The sequence below is a fragment of the Haematobia irritans genome, chromosome 4 (assembly GCF_050003625.1).
Source record: "Haematobia irritans isolate KBUSLIRL chromosome 4, ASM5000362v1, whole genome shotgun sequence".
In the NCBI taxonomy this organism is placed as follows: Eukaryota; Metazoa; Arthropoda; class Insecta; order Diptera; family Muscidae; genus Haematobia; species Haematobia irritans.
The window spans coordinates 97,926,779-97,948,387 of NC_134400.1; the positions used below are offsets into that span (position 1 = coordinate 97,926,779).

At 36.3% G+C, this 21,609-nt stretch overlaps 1 long non-coding RNA gene across 1 annotated transcript in view; it reads left to right on the forward strand.

Annotated features, from left to right (window-relative positions):
* Window positions 1–1,404: 1,404 nt before the first annotated feature.
* Window positions 1,405–21,609, forward strand: part of LOC142234535 (uncharacterized) — a 145,847-nt gene continuing 125,642 nt past the window's right edge. Inside the window, exons 1-2 of the long non-coding RNA XR_012721640.1 lie at window positions 1,405–2,099; window positions 15,602–15,748. This is a non-coding gene — a long non-coding RNA (uncharacterized LOC142234535). The remainder of the gene's footprint in view (window positions 2,100–15,601; window positions 15,749–21,609) is intronic.

The window sequence follows — 21,609 nt, forward strand, 5'->3', positions numbered from 1 at the left end:
AGTCGATCTGAGCATGTCCGTCCGTCCGTCTGTTGAAATCACGCTTACCTCCGAACGGAACAAGCTATCGACTTGAAACTTGGCACAAGTAGTTCTTATTGATGTAGGTCGGATGGTATTGCAAATGGGCCATATCGGTCCATAATTATATATAGCCCCTATATAAACCGATCCCCAGATTTGGCTTGCGGAGCCTCAAAGAGAAGCAAATTTCATCCATGCAAAAATTGGTCCACATCGGTTCATAATCATATACAGCCCCATATAAACCGATCCCCAGATGTGGCTTGCGGAGACTCTAAATAAGAGCCAAAAATAATCTACCAAAATTTTATTGCCATAGATAATTTTGTCAAAATTTTATTTCTATAGAAAATTATGTCAATATTTTATTTCTTTAAAAATTTTTGTCAAAACATAAACTCTATAGAAAATTTTGTTAAAAAATTATTTCTTTAGACATTTTTTTCAGAATTTTATTTCTGTAGAAAATTTTTGTCAAAATTTTATTTATGAAGCACATCTTAGTTAGAGAGGCATATTTTGCAAAAATCATCCCAAACATCAAGAATTCTACCAATCAGTAAAAAATCTGTCATTTTTGGTAGTATCGTGTTCATAATTGTATATAGCCCCCATATAAAGCGACCCCCATATTTCAATTCTGGCTTTATAATTACCGCACAAGTATTCATATCGGTTCGCAATTGGTTGTGTATGACCGTCTTTAGTAAAAGTTTTTACGCAATCCATGGTGGAGGGTACATAAGATTCGGCCTGGCCGAACTTACGGCCGTATATACTTGTTTTTTACCTAATATATAACCCGAATTGATTTCCAATTTAGAAGGCGATATTGAGAAGTTTTAAGATACCTCGTCATCGGCAAGTATTACAGTAGAAATTTCTACGCAATCCTTGTTGAAGGGTAATAAGATTCGGCCTGGCCGAACTTATGGTCGTATATACTTGTTTTATTAAAGAATAGTTAAAACCTTCTCTGGTTTAGCTGAATTTTACAGAAGATAAATAAGAACTCAATTCGGCATATCTATTATTACATTAGGGTCCAGAAATTTTCATTGAAGTCGATTCAGTGATAAAAACTGGGTAACCCATTGTCAAGACAATTTCGCCTCGAAATTTATTTAAAACTAAACTTCTCCGAAGGGAAGGTTATGCAGTTAATATGGGGTGCCTTTTTTTAATTTTTGTACGGAAAGATGGAACTAGCACGACTTTTTGAACTTGTTTTCAAAGTTCTCCGATTTGCAGAGAAGGTGGCATCTAGACTAAGATTGTGATGAATCACAAATTTCTTTTAAAAACCAAGCAAGCCTTGATTTTGCAACTATGTTATTTGTTTTAAGAAAAATTAAAATGACTGTGAGAGAAAAGCAGGTTTTGATTTTTAAATTTGGAAGAAAAAAAATATTGAAGAAGAACATTGACATTCTTGAAAATGGATAGAGACATATTTATTATCAAGAAAATAAAAACAAGCAAACGAAAAAAAGAGAATTTAATTAGACAAAATTGATACAAAAAAACGAGTTGGACAAAAATGAATTGTCAAGAAAAGTTTTCAAGAACAATAATTATATAAAAATTGATTTAAAAAATGACATAAAAATATTAAAAGATCCAAGAGAAGAATTTAAATTTTTGTGTGCGTTGTTTAGATGTTAAAACTTACCATGAAAAAACATCAAATTGGAAATTATGTGCTCATGACAAGACCAATGATACAGTGAAATTTTATAACACACAAAGCAACAAACTTTGTTAAAACTACAAATTTGCATGCGGAATCATATTTAGAAGATAATTCATTTTTATTGGAGATTTCAATATTGGACTAAAATATCAAAAACAAATTTAAATTGATGGGAAGACCTCTGAAATTGCAAAATTTTCGCTCCTGTTATTGTGAAATTTTGAATCTTCCAATGCCGTAAATAAATGTGGAAACATTTAATCTAAAACTTATATTCAAAACTATACAATAATTTCACTATTTGCCATATGTTTATATTTTTGTAAATATCCACTTATATCAGAAGTCAACAAACGCTTGTCGGCGGATTATCAAGATATATGTGAGTATGAGTAATGTAAATTATACGACACCCTACAGTTATAAACTTAACGTTATTTTATTAAATTACATTTAACTGACATAAAGTTTATAAAATTTACTTTTATCTTAAATCTGTTGAATTTCATATACCAAAATTTTTTACGATATTTCAAAACTTTATTAATAATGTAAATTTTATTATTCAAATTTTTAAGTCCATGATAATACTTTAATTTCTTATAGCATTTCACTTACACATTATACATTTAATTAAAGGGTGATACGGTCAAAATTTGGTCAATATAAACTTGACGTATTTCTTTCAATTTTGCATTTAAAAAACCTGAACAACCCTCATTTTGAAGGTGTGTGTGTAGAATGTTGCTCCTATTTTGATTTTGGAATTCACTCTTCAGTTGTCAAAATGCCGTCCAAGCAAGAAGAGCAGCGTATCAAAATTTTGCTCGCGCATCGCGAAAATCCGAGCTACTCGCACGCAAAGCTGGCAAAATCGCTAAAAGTTGCCAAATCAACCCTTACAAATGTAATAAAAGTGTTTGGGGAACGTTTGTCGACAGCCAGGAAGTCTGGATCGGGGGAAATCGAAAATCGGAAGCCGCTAAGACGACAAAGAGTGTTGCCGGTAGTTTCAAGCGAAACCCCAACCTCTCTCTCCGAGATGCCGCAAATAAGCTGGGTGTATCGTCTACAACCGTGCATCGAGCCAAAAAACGAGCCGGACTATCGACTTACAAGAAGGTAGTGACTCCAAATCGCGATGATAAACAGAATACGACGGCCAAAGCGCGATCCCGGAGGCTGTACACGACGATGCTGACGAAGTTTGACTGCGTGGTAATGGACGACGAAACCTATGTAAAAGCCGACTACAAGCAGCTTCCGGGACAGGAGTTTTATACGGCAAAAGGAAGGGGAAAGGTAGCAGATATTTTCAAGCACATAAAACTGTCAAAGTTCGCAAAGAAATATTTGGTTTGACCAGCCATCTGTACCTGTGGCTTGAACAGCAGCATTTTCATAGCTTCCGGGACTGTCAACCAAGAAATTTACGTGAAAGAGTGTTTGAATAAACGTCTGCTGCCTTTCCTGAAGAAACACGTTTGTTCCGTACTGTTTTGGCCGGATTTGGCATCTTGCCATTACGGTAAAATGCCATGGAGTGGTACGCCGCCAACAACGTGCAGGTGGTTCCCAAGGACAAGGACCCTCCCAATACGCCAGAGCTCCGCCCAATTGAGAAATACTGGGCTATTGTCAAGCAGAACCTAAAGAAGACCAAAAAAACTGCTAAGGACGAGCAACAGTTCAAGGCAAACTGGCTTTCTGCGGCGAAGAAGGTGGACAAAGTGGCTGTACAAAATCTGATGGCAGGTGTCAAGCGTGAGGCCCGGCAATTCGGATTTGGAAAAGCGAAAGCCTAACTGAATATTTTTCCTGAATTTTATACTAATTGAACTTGAAAAAGAAATTTAATTTGATTTTTTAAATAAACGATTTCACCGATTTACACGCGTTTTCCCTTGACCAAATTTTGACCGTATCACTTTTTATTTCAATAAAATTATTTTGAAAATATGAACTGCTAAATTTGTTTGATATTTCCACGAAAATGGAGACATGATTTCAAGTGATAGTGGGCTGACAAAATTATTGCAATTCGGCAAGTTGGGTGGGATATCCGGTAATGTAGAAGTTGACAACACCAGGCTCCTCTAAGCGATATTTTCTTTCCCATTTAAATTTATTCGACGATACATATTTATGATTATAATCAAGTACCTATAGTCCTAAATTGGTTGCAACGGATCTAGGCTTATACTTTCTACAAGAACACCCCTCATATGCCCAGAGCACGGCCGGATTGAATCGTTGCAAGATATGCTACTATATTTTTCAATATTTTCGATCGAGAAGGGGCGCTTGAAATAGTCTCCTGTGGTTTATTATTTGGACGTGGGAGACCTCCCCCTAGACCACAGCTCTCCGTTCTTGCTTGAAATTTCCACAGGGGATTGCATGTGGAGTCTAGACAAATTTATTTTTCGATGCTTGGTTGGGGCCACCTTCCCTCAGCCCACATTTAGAAAATTGAGGAAAAGTTTCCGGATTTTATCAGTGAAGGTTAGGGTTGTCTATAATCAAAAAATCATTAATTTGTTTTTCGATTTTTTTAAAACAATAGATCAAAATCTAAACTTCTCCGATTTACGGAAATTTACAGGGAACGTAGAAGGTGAGTAAAAGAATGCAGGGTAAGTAATTTTTCGATATCTGGTCGAGCAGTTTATATTTTTTAACATATAAAGTTTTCTAATTTTCTTCAAACTTCTCTGATTTACTTCAAATTTACTGGGAACGACAGAGAGGGGCACCTCTTTCTTTCCCTGATTATTTGTAAGCTCTTGAAATGTGCGGGGATATATGCGCGAGAGAGGAAGTTACTTCTTACCAGACTTTGTTAAGTAAAACACTTTTACAGTGAAACCTCTCAAACCACGCTGATAACCGGACACCTCCCAAAAGTGGACAGTTGTCTGTAGACGTTTGCTGCATTAACACGTTACAATTAACCTCTCATAACTGGACACCTCCCAAATGTGGACAAAATTTAGTCGACCATGGGTGTCCACCTTTCAGAGCTTTCACTGTATTTAGTAAAGGTATGCATCGAATAACTTTTCACTACATGTTTGCAATTCGCTGTCGAATATAGAACATACACTGTCTTTCTCTCAGAGCGCAAGTAGTGAAGTGAAGAGAACACTTGCTTGTCAAATACCACCAAGTACTTATCCGAAACAATATGTGTTCCGAAAAAAAGGAACAATAAAAATTTAAGTACTTGAGAAAAAATACAACATGCATTCTCTTCACTTCACGTGGTACCACAAGTATTTCTCAGTTATGTGCGAAGCAAAACTTTCCATTATTATTAATAATAGATATGTATGTATATCACATATTTCATATATTTATGTATGTCACACACTTACCTTAACGTTTGCCATTCTTTATAACAAACCAAAACATATATTATGGAGAGTAACTGTTTTTTTGTATTTCTGAAACTGCACGTGGTACATGGAGTACTCTATGAAGTTTTCTTCTCGCAACATAATCGACGTGATCACTCTGAGTACACTTCAATAAGAGGGAAAGAGGAATATGTGTTTGTTGGTAGTGAAGACATCAGAATAGCAACAAGAAGTTACTCGTGGCTTTTGGTGTTCATCAAAATGTGTACCAATAGTTTTGCGACTCTCTCAAATAGATGTACTCATGTAGCAAGTACACGTGTACTCTGCATTTACAAATGGAATTGTGCAGACCTCTAGTATTTACATTTATTGACAGACAACATTTTTCGGTATTGTTCCGAAAGGCATCTTCCCGAGTCCGACATTTAAAAAATCGTATTATGATCATTTTCTTAAGAACTCTTAAATATTTTCTTGCTCTGATTTATTTGGCATAGTAGTTTTATGCAGCTGAAATTGCTTCCACACATGAAGAAGAAAAAGGTATACTTAATTTTTTGTGCCAGTAAGGGGAATTCCCCAGACCCTATTTAAGGCGATCCACACACACACATTGTCGGAAAAATTTTATTCGAATTTCCGAATTCAAATTTTATAGAAATTTTTATCAAATGAAGGTCGAAGAAATTTAAATACACAATATATGAAACTTTTCCACGAGTAAAATCTCTCATAAAATTAAGTGAGTGACACAACATGTACACGCAAAAAAATAATTCTTTCCTCCCAAACGAAATTTTAGACAAACAAAATTCGTTTCTCATTTGCTTTTCGCTGTAAGGAAGTGTATTTGGAAGAAAAGTATATACTTTTAGTGATAAACGTTTATTCTTTTCCAGGATGTAAAAACAATTTCATAAAGACTAGCTCAAAAAAAAAACATTATTTTCTTGCTAATTGCATTGTCCCTCACATCTTTCTCACATCCACGAGGATTTTTAGTTCTTAACACCTTTTCCTGTAATACCAACAATGTAGAAGAAATTATACAATTTTATGAATTTTTAAAATTTTTTTTTACCTTTCGCCTGGACGGAGAATCGAACCGCGGACCATGCACATTGTAAGCCAACACACTAACCACTGAGCTATGTACCGTTATGGTCATCAATAGATAAATATCCATATAAGTTATATTTATATAGCATAGCTTGCGGCGCCCACGAACCGAATAAACAAAGTTTATTTAACAGAAACAAACATTTAGTTTGGCACCGTGGAGCAGTGGTAGCTACGTCCGACTCTCATGCCAAGGGTCGTGGGTTCGATCCCTGCTTCGGCCAAAGTTTTTTTTTTTGCTTTTGTTTTTTTTTTTATACCCACCACCATAGAATGGTGACGGGGTATAATAAGTTTGTCATTCCGTTTGTAACGCATCGAAATATCGATTTCCGACTATATAAAGTATATATATTCTTGATCAGGGAGAAATTCTAAGACGATATAAGCATGTCCGTCTGTCCGTCTGTCTATCTGTCTGGCTGTCTGTTGTAATCACGCTACAGTCTTCAATAATGGAGCTATCGTCCTGAAATTTGGCACAGAATCGTCTTTTGTCTGCGCGCAGGTCAAGTTCGAAGATGGGCTATATCGGTCCAGGTTTTGATATAGTCCCCATATAAACCGACCACCCGATTAGGGGTCTTGGTCTTATAGAAATCGAAGTTTTTATCCAATTTGCCTGAAATTTGAAATCTAGAGGTATTTTATGACCATAAAGAGGTGTGCCAAAAATGGTCAGTATTGGTCCATGTTTTGGTATAGCCCCCATATAGACCGATCTCCCGATTTTACTTCTTGGGCTTATAGAAACCGCAGTTTTTATTTAATTTACCTGAAATTTGAAATCTAGAGGTATTGTAGGACCACAAATATGTGTGCCAAAAATTGTGAGTATCGGTCTATGTTTTGGTATGGTCCCCATATAAAACGACCTCCCGATTTGGGATCTTGGGCTTATAGAAACCGTAGTTTTTATCCAATTTGTCTGAAATTGGAAATCTAGAGGTATTTTAGGACCATAAAGAGGTGTACCGAAGATGGTGAGTATCGGTCCATATTTTAGTACAGCCCCCATATAGACCGATTTCCCGATTTTATTTCTTGGGCTTCTAGAATCCGAAGTTTTTATCCTATTTGCCTGAAATTGGAAATCTAGAGGTATTTTCGGGTCATAAAGAGTTGTGCCGAAAACGGTGAGTATCGGTCCATATTTTAGTATAGCCCCCATAAGAACGATCTCCCGATTTAACTCCTTGGGTTTCTAGAAACCGTAGTTTTTATCTGATTTGCCTGAAATTGTAAATATTCTGGTATTTTAGGCTCACAAAAACGTGTATCGGATTAAGTTTTTATCGGTCCTTTTGGTAATGCCTCCATATAGACCGTCTTCACTTCTTGGGGGTGTAGAAGGCGCACTGATCATGAAAATTGCTTGAAACTCAATGTAAAATTTCCAGATTTTACTTCTACAGATTTAAGATTTCAAATCAAGACGTTATTTTATAATTTTCTTGCACACTTACAAGAGATGTTAATGATTCCTCTAAAACTCAAACAAAAATGGTTCTTATAAATCCAGAATCTGATATAGTCCTCATAGGTGAAATCTTTAAATTTATCTTCGGGAAGTGTCCTCAAGCCCTCCTGAAATTTCAAAGGAAACCCTAATATTTGGTTCATGGTGGTGGGTATTTAAGATTCGGCCCGGCCGAACTTAATGCTGTATATACTTGTTTTCATATATTCCAGATATATTCGGAAGATTCCGAAAAAATGTTCAACATTACATTGTACTATATTAAATTTTGAACTGTAAAATGTGTCTTATTAAAGACCTAAAGTCAGAAAAGAACAGTGTTTAATATAAACGAAATGGACTGTGTTGTTATTTCAAAAATAACTTTTTTTATTGAAAAAATAAAAATTTTGTAACAAACGAATTTTTTTGGTGATAAAAGTTTAAAATTTTCGAAGCAATTCAAAAAACTCTATCAAAAGAAAAACGTTTTCGGTACACGTTTTCCAAACGTTTTTTTTCTTTGCGTGTAGGATTTAAACCACAGCTGGAAGAAAAACTTTATGTTCACCCCGTACCTAAAACAAACCGTGATAAATTCCACCAATAAATTGAAATCCCTATTCATATGAATTTCGACAAGTATATACGGCCGTAAGTTCGGCCAGGCCGAATCTTATGTACCCTCCACCATGGATTGCCTAGAAACTTCTACGAAAGCCTGCCATCCACAAATTTCAACTCACTCGGATGAAATTTGCTCCTCCAAAAGGCTCCAAAACCAAATCTCGAGATCGGTTTATATGGGGGCTATAAATGATTATGGACTGATATGGACCACTTTTGGCATGGTTGTTAAATACCATATACTACCACCACGTATCAAATTTCAACCAGATCGGATGAATTTTGCTTCTCCAAAAGGCACCGGAGGTCATATTTGGCGATCGGTTTATATGGGAGCTATATATAATTAGGGACTTATAGGAATCAATTCCTGCATGGTTTTTGGATACCATATACTAACATCACGTACCAAATTTCAACCGAATGGGAAGAATTTTGCTCTTCCAAGGTGCTCCGGAGGTCAAATCTGGGGATCGGTTTATATGGGGCCTATATATAATTATGGACCGATATCGACCAATGTTTGCATGGGTATTTGAGGCCATATATTAACATCACGTACCAAATTTCAACTGAATCAGATGAATTTTGGTCTTCCAAGAGGCTCCGGAGGTCAAATCTGGTGATCGGTTTATATGGGGGCTATATATAATTATGGACCGATATGGACCAATTTTTCCATGGTCATTAGAGACCATATACTCACATCATGTACCAAATTTCAGCCGGATCGGATGAAATTTGTTTCTCTTAGAGGCTCTGCAAGCCAAATCGGGGGATCGGTTTATATGGGGGCTATATATAATTATGGACCGATGTGGATCAATTTTTGCATGGTTGGTAGAGACAATAGACTAACACCATATACCAAATTTCAGCCGGAGCGGATGAAATATGCTTCTTTTAGAGGCTCCACAAACCAAATCTGAGGGTCCCTTTATATGGGGGCTATACGTAAAAGTGGACCGATATGGCCCATTTTCAATACCATCCGACCTACATCGATGACAACCTCTTGTGCCAAGTTTCAAGTCGATAGCTTGTTTCGTTCGGAAGTTAGCGTGATTTCAACAGACGGACGGACGGACATGCTCAGATCGACTCAGAATTTCACCACGACCCAGAATATATACTTTATGGGGTCTTAGATCAATATTTCGATGTGTTACAAACGGAATGACAAAGTTAATATACCCCCCATCCTATGGTGGAGAGTATAAAAATAACTTCCTTTGGAATTTTTTTCAGAAGGTATATTTTATCCTGCGAAATATTATGTGAATGATATGGTTGACTTAGTCTTTAAAAATGAGATATTTTTTAACAAATAATCTCAGCCGAGTTCGGCTAGTATTTTATATTTTCGGCATAGGCAATCATCCTCCACATGCTGTAATATATCAAAAGTGTTCCAATTTTATGTAAGGATAGCTTAATATGGACTAGTGTTCGTATTTTAAGCTAGGAACTCATAGAAGGTTGAAAAAAGTACCAAGTGTATTGCGGGGGTACCGCGGTACTTTTTATACTCAAATAGTATCAAAAACAAACTGTTTCAACCCTCTGATGAAGAGTGTTCCGTCTTCGGCGGACGGTTTTCCTGATTTCTTGGAAGATAACTGACAAACAAAGAAGAATAATTGACTATTCTTCGTTGTTCCAAAGGGTGGTTAAAATTCCAAGGGTCGATGTTGATTTTGAATAAAACACAAACTATTTAGGAAATTATTGTAATTTTATTTTATTATGATATATTGGTATTACTCAATTATGTATGGAACAAAATATCGGCCAAATGGGCTCCGCGACCTCGGTGGCACACCTTCATCCGATGCTCCAAATTTTCGATGACGCTGAGGCATAATGGAGGTTCTATGCCGTTAATGTGCCGAATTATCTCATCCTTTAGTTCTTTAATTGTTGCTGGCTTATCGACGTACACCTTTTCTGTCAAATAACCCCAAAGAAAAAAGTCCAATGGTGTCAAATCACATGATCTTGGCGGCCAATTGACATCGCCATTACGTGAGATAACACGGCGCAAAAGAGCCATTGTTTCGTTAGCTGTGTGGCAAGTGGCACCGTCCTGCTGAAACCACATATCGTCCACATCCATATCTTCCAATTCGGGCCATAAAAAGTTCGTTATCATCTCACGATAGCGAACACCATTCACAGTAACTGCCTGACCGGCCTCTTTTTGGAAAAATACGGCGCGATGATGCCGCCAGCCCATAAACCGCACCAAACGGTCACTCTTTGTGGATGCATTGGTTTTTCGACAATCACTTTTGGATTCTCATTCGCCCAAATGCGGCAATTCGGTTTATTGACGAATCCACTGAGGTGAAAATGTGCCTCATCACTGAAGATGATTTTCTTCGAAAATTGATCATCCACTGTTGCCATTTATTGGAACCATTTAACACCTTGTTGGATTGTGTATCTCTCCATGGTTCAAATTGAGTAAGTCTGAAATAGAGAAATGTTAAATAAAATTCGGAAAAAAACTTGGCGTTTAGGTGTGGTTCACATTCAACATCGGCCCTTACAATTTAACCACCCTTTATTAGTGCGATTGCGTCATGTCCAGTATCTGACTCATCTTGAAACACCCTTACAGTCGACTGCTGTTTACTTTCGGGCTCACCTCTCACGATGTCATAGAAGTTTTTCGAAGCATCGCGATCTGAGTCGACCTAACGATGTCCGTCCGTCCGTCTGTTAAAATCACGCTAACTACCGAACGAAACAAGCTATCCACTTGAAAATTTGTACCAGTAGTTTTTTATTGATATAGGTCAGATAGAATTGCAAATGGGCCATATCGGACTATACATTTGTCTTCCAAATTTTACCTCTTGATCCCCAGATTTTAATTTTAGTCCGACCCAATTACAATTCGGCACGTGATGTTAGTATATGCGCTCTCCAATATAAACCTACCCCCCAATACATTTTAACGGATCATAATTATTTATAGAACAACATCTCATAGAAGAAACTATGAACTAAGAGTACAGTAGAATATTATTGAACCACACTATGGTTAAAATGGCCATGCTTTGGCTTTGGCACTATGGTTAAGTGTATTTCATTCTTACATTCTTCTATATTGGGAATCGTACGAAACTTTTATTTTTCTTTAGTTAATATTGAACTTATGTGTACGGTCATTGAATTTTATACCCATAATTAGTACGTAAAATGTTTGAGACATACTTAAAAAAGTAAGATTTCATTAATCTGTGGAAAATTGTGCAAAAAAATAATAAAATGTAACTGCAAACAAACAATTTTTTTTTGCAATAAAAATAAGTTAAATTTAGCGTTAGTTTAACAAAGGATTTTTTTCTGTGTAACTGCTACCACAACCCAAGTGATTCCATTGTGGAACACTGTCTTTAGTAGAACATTGTAAGCTATCCATGGTGGAGGGTACATAAGATTTGGCTAAGCCCAACTTTCGGTCTTATATACATGTTTTCATTATTTTAGGTCATCTTCACTTTTATGAAATGTAAGAATTTCATACTTTGTCGCCTCTATTGTACCCAATCATACTATGTGACTCCTCGAATATGATCATGTTATCGTTAATTTTTGCGTGTCCTTTTAGTTCTCCCTAATAATATGCATGTCATAAACTTGCCAAGCCATCTTAAGCGATATTGTGAAAATTTTTGATTAAATACCATAGCAGGGAATTTTGTGATTTGTAGATCTGTTCCTAGTTTGCTTTTAGGGTGTAAACAAGAATGTACGCAAATTAATTTGTCCAATTACTGTGACAAAATTGTAAAAATTTCATTACAAGATGCAATGCGGACAAATGCCATGCCCTCAATAGTGTACCTCCTCCGTCACTTCAACCTTATCCATAAGTCTAAGAAATTCGGTGACAGACGAACTTATGGGCAAATGGACAAAACTCAGATGTCTCACAATTGTTAGGCGAATGTCTCCACGCACCGCTGTCATTCTAATGAGCATCTTGACAAAGTGGCAGGCCGTAACGCTGACGGTAAAAAATTATATGAGGTTGACGATGATGTTGGTGGCGCTGGTGTTTTCTCTTAATTTATATCACCAGGCCAGACCAGAAATGCGACGATAGTTTTAGTTACCCCCACCCAATAGTTCGCTGAATAGTTTCGAAGTTTTTTTTTATTTTTTTCTGTCTTGCCATACGCCGAAATACTAATTAGTGAACATAACACGAGCATGAAGAGGGACAGCAAAAGCGTCTCTCATATCACAACCATCAGTGTCTCACTATCAACCTGAATTTGTGTGGTACAAACAGAAATCCAAGTTTCGCAGAAAAAAAAAAAAAACACAAACAAAATAACACCAAATATTGTATTTGTGGCACGTTGTTTCAAATGTGTATTTAAGTTTTTCTCATTGTGTCATATTTTCTGTATTGCACAGTGTTTCGCTAGTAATACACTCAAAGAGCAGTGAGCCCACCAGAAAGGAGGATTGATTTTAAACAAATGAGTAAAGTAGAAAGTCGGACGGGGCCGACTATACCATACCCCAAACCACTCTTATGGCATTTGAGGGCATAACAGGTTGGCTGATAAGTCCCCGGTCTAACAAAGAAAAACACATTTTTTTTTTTTGTAAAAATTCGTTTTTATTATTCAACATAGTTCCCTTCAAGAGCGATACAACGATTATAACGACCTTCCAATTTTTTGATACCATTTTGGTAGTACTCCTTCGGTTTTGCCTCAAAATAGGCCTCAGTTTCGGCGATCACCTCTTCATTGCAGCTAAATTTTTTCCCTGCGAGCATCCTTTTGAGGTCTGAGAACAAGAAAAAGTCGTTGGGTGCCAGATCTGGAGAATACGGTGGGTGGGGAAGCAATTCGAAACCCAATTCATGAATTTTTTCCATCGTTCTCAATGACGCGATTTAGACCTTCAAACGCTCCAATAACGCCATATAATAGTCACTGTTGATGGTTTTTCCCTTCTCAAGATAATCGATAAAAATTATTCCATGCGCATCCCAAAAAACAGAGGCCATTACTTTGCCAGCGGACTTTTGAGTCTGTCCACGCTTCGGAGACGGTTCACCGGTCGCTGTCCACTCAGCCGACTGTCGATTGGACTCAAGAGTGTAGTGATGGAGCCATGTTTCATCCATTGTCACATATCGACGGAAAAACTCGGGTGTATTACGAGTTAACAGTTGCGAACACCGCTCAGAATCATCAACACGTTGTTGGTTTTGGTCAAATGTGAGCTCGCGCGGCACCCATTTTGCAAAGAGCTTCCGCATATCCAAATATTGATGAATGATATGACCAATACGTTCCTTTGATATCTTTAAGGTCTCTGCTATCTCGATCAACTTCATTGTACGGTCATTCAAAATCATTTTGTGGATTTTTTGATGTTTTCGTCGTTAACCACCACTTTCGGGCGTCCACTGCGTCCACCGTCCTCCGTGCTCATTTCACCACGCTTAAATTTTGCATACCAATCAATTATTGTTGATTTCCCTGGGGCAGAGTCCGGAAACTCATTATAAAGCCCAGTTTTTGCTTACACCGTATGTTTTCACCTCACAAAACAGTATTTTATCAAAACACGAAATTCCTTTTTTTCCATTTTTTCACAATAACAAAAATTGCTTCACAAAAGACGCTCTATCTCACAAACTAATTGACTTACAGATGCCAAGTTTTGACACGAATCATTTGAAGCTTGGTACTATATCAAAATAATATGCATTTAATACTAGCGACGCCATCTATGTGTCAGACCGGGGACTTATCAGCCAACCTGTTAAGGTCGGTAACATGGCTATATTCATGTAAATCTTGTGACACACACACACAAATAGGAGGTATTCTTGAGTTTACACTTACAGAATTAGTATACCACTAAACTTGAGTCCACTAGTAAAAACAAGTATATACGGCCGTAAATTCGACCAGGCCGAATCTTATGTACCCTCCACCGAGGATTGCGTAGAAATTTCTGTCATCCACAATCGAATTACTTGGGTTGTGGTAATACTTGCCGATGACGAGGTATTTTAAAACTTCTCAATATCGTTTTCGAAATTGGAAATTAATTCATGCGGGGTATATATTAAGCAAAAAATAATGCGCGGTGAAAGAGAGGCAGAAGTGAAATATGGAGGTCGATTTGGGGATCGGTTTATATCGCAGCTATATATAATTATGGACCAATTTTTGCATGGTTGTTAGGGACCATATACTAATATAATGTACAAAGTTTTAACTAAATCGGATGAAAGTTGCTCCTCCAAGAGGCTCCGGAGCTCACATCTGGGGATCGGTTTATATGGGAGCTATATATAATTATGGACCTATATTGACCAATTTTAGCATGAATGTTAGACACCATATACTAATACCACGTACCAAATTTCAACCGAATCGGATGAAATTTGCTCCTCCAAGAGGATCCGCAAGCAATATCTGTGGAACAGTTTATATGGGGGCTATATATAATTATAGTCCGATATGGGTGTTAAAAGTCATATACCAAGACCACATACCAAATTTCAACCGGATCGGATGAAATTTGCTCCTGCTAGAGCGACCGCAAGCCAAATCAGGGATTCGGTTTATATGGGGCCTATACTTAAACATGGTTCGATATGGTCCATTTGCAATACCATCCGACATACATCAATAACAACTACTTATGCGAAGTTTCCAAGTCGATAGCATGTTTCGTTCCGAAGTTAGCGTGATTTCCACAGACGGATCGACTCAGAATTTCACCACGGCCCAGAATATATATACTTTATGGGGTCTTAGACCAATATTTCGGTGTGTTACAAACGGAATGACAAAGTTAATATACCCCATCCAATGGTGGAGGGTATAAAAAGAATCAATCAGTGGGGGTAATGTACCCGAATTTGTGAATATCGGACAATATTCATATATAAGTTCTATGTCAAACTGTGAATATGATCTGTCAACACATGTGAGTTTGAATTTTAAGTAAAATCGTTAAATAAATAAGGATTTTATGCATAAATTTAGGCAAATCGGGCGATAAATCTGACCCGATTTATTTTTAGTAGCGACAACCAAAGCTGAACAGGGACTATGAAAACTAATTGATTTTCTAAGCTTTTATTCAAATGAAACCGGCGATATTATTCCCTTCCAAATGATCAGTCAATTAAACCCTAACTTTACTTATACACTAATTAATATATTCCTATACTTAATGCTAATGTTTTTTTGTTTAATAATTTTAACTTATATTCTTCTCTATTTTCCTACTTACTAATTATACTTTTTTATCTGTTTTCAGGTTATATTGGTTCGTTGAAAGAGATTCACAGCGTATTAACGGACATACACACAAATTGGTATCTTATCAAAGTATCTTACTTTCTTACCTGTTTTATGCAGCCAGGAATCAATATCAAAGTTTTCTTTTCCTTTTTCAGATGATGTTGTAAGTACACTAATGGTTTTGGTATTTATTCCGAGCCAAAGAAGCAAAGAATTGAAGTAAGGGCAAATTTAAGACACAATTGTCTTTTAAATTTAAGCTTAGCATACTTGATTCTAGTAAACAAAATTCAATGTATTTATTTTTTCAGCTTTTTTCTTCATGTAACATCAGTGTCCTTTAAAATCATGTTAACGATAACATATAAAAAGTATCCTTACATCAATTCTCTGCTTCTTTAGCTCGGAATCAACTTGCTTTTTTTTCAGTGTAGCTATCACTTCGGGCAGAAAATATATTTAAGTGCAAACATGTAATGTTCCTAAACCAACACTAAATGTTTGGGACATCTATGTTAATATGTTAGAATATATTATGTTTGTGGCATGAATGTTTCATAAAAATCATATGTGTGAATGCAAACATATATAAATTTACAAATTTCGACTAAACATACATATGTTGTGATATTTTATTCAAAGCGATGGTGTTAAATGCTAGTAAAAAACTGTTCACGCCTAAATAAATTTATGTTTATATTATAAAATTATTTATGTATGTTTTTACTCGACTTCACGTTCTTCTTTTGTTAGAGTTTTTGAATTCCTTCCAAATTTTAGTTTTTTGTTACAAAATTGTTATTTTTGCAATAAAAAAAATAATATTTTATCCAAAATCAGTCAATTTCGTTTATATCGTCTAATAACCCATATTTCGAAGTTTCATTATAAAAATTTAATATAGTATAAATATAAATGTGTAAATAAAAAAAAGTGTTCGGTCGAAGCAGGGATTGAACCCACGACCCTTTGCATGCAAGGCAGACATGCTAACCACTGCTCCACGGGGCAAACAAATGTATGTTTCTGTTAAATAATGTTATGTTTGCATGGACTCGTGGGCGCTGCAAACTATTCTATATAAACGTAACGTATAACGATAATTATCTGCTGGTGACTAAATAAAACAGCTACATAGCCCAGTGGATAGTGTGTTGGCTTACAAACTGTATGATCCTCGGTTCGATTCTCCGAGGATCATACAGTTTGCAGGCGAAAGGTAAAATTTAAAAAATATATAAAAGTGAATAATTTCTTCAACATTATTTGTATTACAGGAAAAAGTCCCAAGAACTAAAAAATTTCGTGGAAGTGAAAATTACGAGTATGTTAGGGAATGAGCACAATCGTCTTTGGGAAAAATTCTTCCAAGCATATAATATTTTTGGGCTCAAAACGCTTTCAAACATATAATATGTTTACATAAAACAAACATATCAATGTTTCGGCATTATCCAATAATATATGTGCTTCCTTCAAAATATGTTTGGAACTTATGTTAAAGAAGCGATTTTTTTTGAGGGTGTGCTACCCAAAACTATAGTGCGATCTTCGTCAAATGTGACATAAGAACAACGTTTAAAGCACAACGTTTAAATCAGTATTAAAATCAGTATTTGACCACCCATATTAGTTCTGATTTAGAGATGACCTACACACAAACATATCACCGATTTTCAGTACAATGTTATCCGCAAAAACCCATTAGAGAGTATATTATGCTCTGAAAACCACTGTACACTAGACAATTCCTAGCCGACACAATGCGAATACAACACGTCATGTAAAGTGCTGCTGCATACAAATGTTTGGCATATGTGGGGCCGAATCGGATTTGCACCCAACATTGCCATCGAAAAAAAAAACTATCACGCGGAATGAATAGAAACGGTGTATGTTTGGTGGAAGTGACTTCAGCTTTGTTATTTTACAGTATGACACGTTACTCAAATGTTTTATTAAAAACAATTTTTATTATAGTCATTGTACATGGTACCCCTACAGTTAGTACCAAATTCAGTACTAGCATGTTATGCCAGCTTGTTTTTTTTTTTTTTGTTTCTTCGTTCCTATTTGGTTTTGAAACGTGTCCCATTATTGCTGGTGCTGCTGTTATACGAAAGACTTTTCGCTAAGCATTAAAAAAAATGGAAAGCAACAACGGGGATATCTCAAAGAGTTCTGTAACAGCTGCATTTGAAATGGATTCTATTCACTATACAAATGATAGCAGACAAAACAAGTACATACGGCCGAAAGTTAAGCCAAAGGGAATCTTATTTACCCTTCGCCATGGATTATGTACAAAGCTCTACGACTGTGATCCACAATCGAATTACGGCAAGGTATCTTAGAATTTCTTGAAATAATCTTGACAATAATTGTCAACGTGGTGCAGTGGTTCACATATCCGCCTTGCATACAAAGGTTCATGGGTACGATTCCACATGCAGGGAAGAAACATGATAGTAACAATCACATTCGAGGAGCTAAATAATATAATAGGAGCCAACTTTGTGGCCACCCTGTAACGTTTTCACTTGCAACCATGTTGGTGAAATTTTAGGACCATAAAGAGGTGTGCCAAAAATGGTGAGTATCGGTCCATGTTTTGGTATAGCCCCCATATAGACCGATCTCCCGATTTTACTTCTTGGGCTTATAACAAGTATATACAGCACTAAGTTCGGCCGGGCCGAATCTTAAATACCCACCACCATGAACCAAATATTAGGGTTTCCTTTGAAATTTCAGGAGGGCTTGAGGACTTGAGGACACTTCCCGAAGATATATTTAAAGATTTAACCTATGAGGACTATATCAGATTCTGGATTTATAAGAACCATTTTTGTTTGAGTTTTAGAGGAATCTCTTGTAAGTGTGCAAGAAAATTATAAAATAACGTCTTGATTTGAAATCTTAAATCTGTAGAAGTAAAATATACCAAAATATGGACCGATACTCACCATTTTCATCACACCTCTTTATGGTCCTAAAATACCTCTAGATTTCCAATTTCAAACAAATTGGATAAAAACTACGGTTTCTATAAGCCCAAGACCCCAAATCGGGAGGTCGTTTTCTTTGGGGACCATACCAAAACATGGACCGATACTCACAATTTTTGGCACACGTATTTGTGGTCCTACCATACCTCTAGATTTCCAATTTCAGGTAAATTGAATAAAAACTGCGGTTTCTATAAGCCCAAGACCCCAAATCGGGATATCGGTCTATATGGGGGCTATACCAAAATATGGACCGATACTCACCATTTTCGGCACACCTCTTTATGGTCCTAAAATACCTCTAGATTTCCAATTTCAGACAAATTGGATAAAAACTATGGTTTCTATAAGCCCAAGACCACAAATCGGGAGGTCGTTTTATATGGGGACCATACCAAAACATGGACCGATACTCACAATTTTTGGCACACGTATTTGTGGTCCTACAATACCTCTAGGTTTCCAATTTCAGGTAAATTGAATAAAAACTGCGGTTTCTATAAGCCCAAGACCCCAAATCGGGAGATCGGTCTATATGGGGGCTATACCAAACTATGGACCGATACTCACAATTTTTGGCACACCTCCTTACGGTCATAAAATACTTCTAGATTTAAAATTTCAGGCAAATTGGATAAAAACTACGGTTTCTATAAGCCCAAGACCCCAAATCGGGAGGTCGGTTTATATGGGGACTATATCAAAACCTGGACCGATATAGTCCATCTTCGAACTTGACCTGCCTGCAGACAAAAGACGAGTTTGTGCAAAATTGCAGCACGATTGCTTCATTATTGAAGACTGTAGCGTGATTACAACAGACAGACAGACGGACATCGTTATATCGTCTTAGAATTTCTCCCTGATCAAGAATATATATACTTTATATAGTCGGAAATCGATATTTCGATGTGTTACAAACGGAATGACAAACTTATTATACCCCCGTCACCATTCTATGGTGGTGGGTATAAAAACCGTAGTTTCTATCCATTCACCTGAAATTGGAAATCTAGAGGTATTTTAGAACCATAAAGAGGTGTGTCAAAAATGGTGAGCATCTGTAATTTTTGGTATGGTCCCCATATAAACCGACATCCCGATTTGGGGTCTTGGGCTTATAGAAACCGTAGTTTTTATCCAATTTGCCTGAAATTGGAAATCTAGAGATATTTTAGGACCATAAATAGGCGTGCCGAAAATGGTGAGTATCGGTCCATGTTTTGGTATAGCCCCCATATAGACTGATTTCCCGATTTTACTTCTTGGACTTATAGAAACTGTTGTTTTTATCCAATTAGCCTGAAATTGGAAATCTAGAAGTATTTTATGACAATAAAGTGGTGTGCCGAAAAGGGTGTGTATTGGTTCATGTTTTGGTATATCCCCAATAATAACCCATCTCCGGATTTTATTTCTTGGGATTATAAAAACCGTATTTTTATCCAATTGTATTTATTTATTGGGTCATAAAGATATACGCCGAAAATGGTTAGTATCGGTCAATGTTTTAGTATAGCCCCCATAAGAACGATTTCCCGATTTAACTCCTTGCGTTTCTAGAAACCGTAGTTTTTATCCGATTTGCCTGAAATTTCACTTCTTGAGGGTATAGAAGACGCAACGATCATGAAAATTGCTTGAAACTCAATGTAAAATTTCCAGATTTTACTTCTCGGGTGAACATCTACAGATTTAAGATTTCAAATCAAGACGTTATTTCATAATTTTCTTGCACACTTACTTAATGATTACTCTAAAACAAAAATGGTTCTTACAAATCCAGAATCTGATATAGTCTTCATAGGTAAAATCTTTAAGTTTTTCTCCGGGAAGTGTACTGGTTTAACTGCTCTGCTTGATTTGTCCTCAACCCCCCCTGAAATTTCAAAGGAAACCCTAATATTTGATTCATGGTGGTGGGTATTTAAGATTGGGCCTGGCCGAACTTACGGCTGTATATACTTGTTTTTCTATCAGTGTATGCCTAAGGAGAAACATAATATGATTGAACAATACAAACAATATTTTGTTTGGACCAGTCCTGAAAATATATATGCTTGTAGCAAAATGTGTTTGGGGTATATGTTACAGAAGCGACTTTTTTGAGGGTGTATAAATAAATTAACACAATACACAGTAATTCCCTATTCTATTCCATTCTACGCAACAAACAACACTCGACTGACTCGCAAAATTAAAATCGTGGGTACATGCTCGAAGTTTTTATAAAACTCTTTTCGCCGCAAAAATGTTAAAAAAAATTAAATGGCCACGAAAAACAATGTACATGGTCTTTATGAACATGCAATGGTACTACCAATACGTAGCCGATAAAAATAAAAACTTTTTTCCCTGCAAAAAAATGTAAAAAAATTAATGGTCCGGTGCATGATTTTTTCCGGTCTCGAATTCTATCATTTAAAAAACAGAACAGGTGTTCGGCATTTGAGAACCATTTAAATGCTTATTGCCAGTATATACTTTTTTCTCGACAAAAATTTATCTTCACAAAAACATGGAAATACATGCATAAGCGTTAAATGGACGCGGTTAACATGTCCAAAAATGTTTTTTTGTGCGTGTAGAATTGGGCTGCACTCATTGATAAGAGAGAAATTCACAACTTGTGGTATCACAAATAGTCTTAGGCAAAATCGTTCACCGTAGTGATTCGGACTCGTCGTTCCTTTTGTACAAAGGAACTAGTTCCTTCAAATCGTTCCATCGTTCCTTTTCGTTCCAGCTTTTTATATTTGTCATCACTGTCATCTACTATAGACAGAGATGACATAGTTTACTTTGTGCAACGAAATTCGTGGTCAAATGAAAGATACAAAAAAATGTTAAAAATTGAGTAAAATTACTCAAAATAGTTTATTGAAATATAGGAAGATAAAATAATGAATGGAAAATTTAAAGAAGTGACTTTAGTTATTGCAAGAAATTAAGATTTTTTTGTGTATTGTGAAGAGCCTGAAATGGAACTAATGATTCTTTTGAATAGCAGCATACT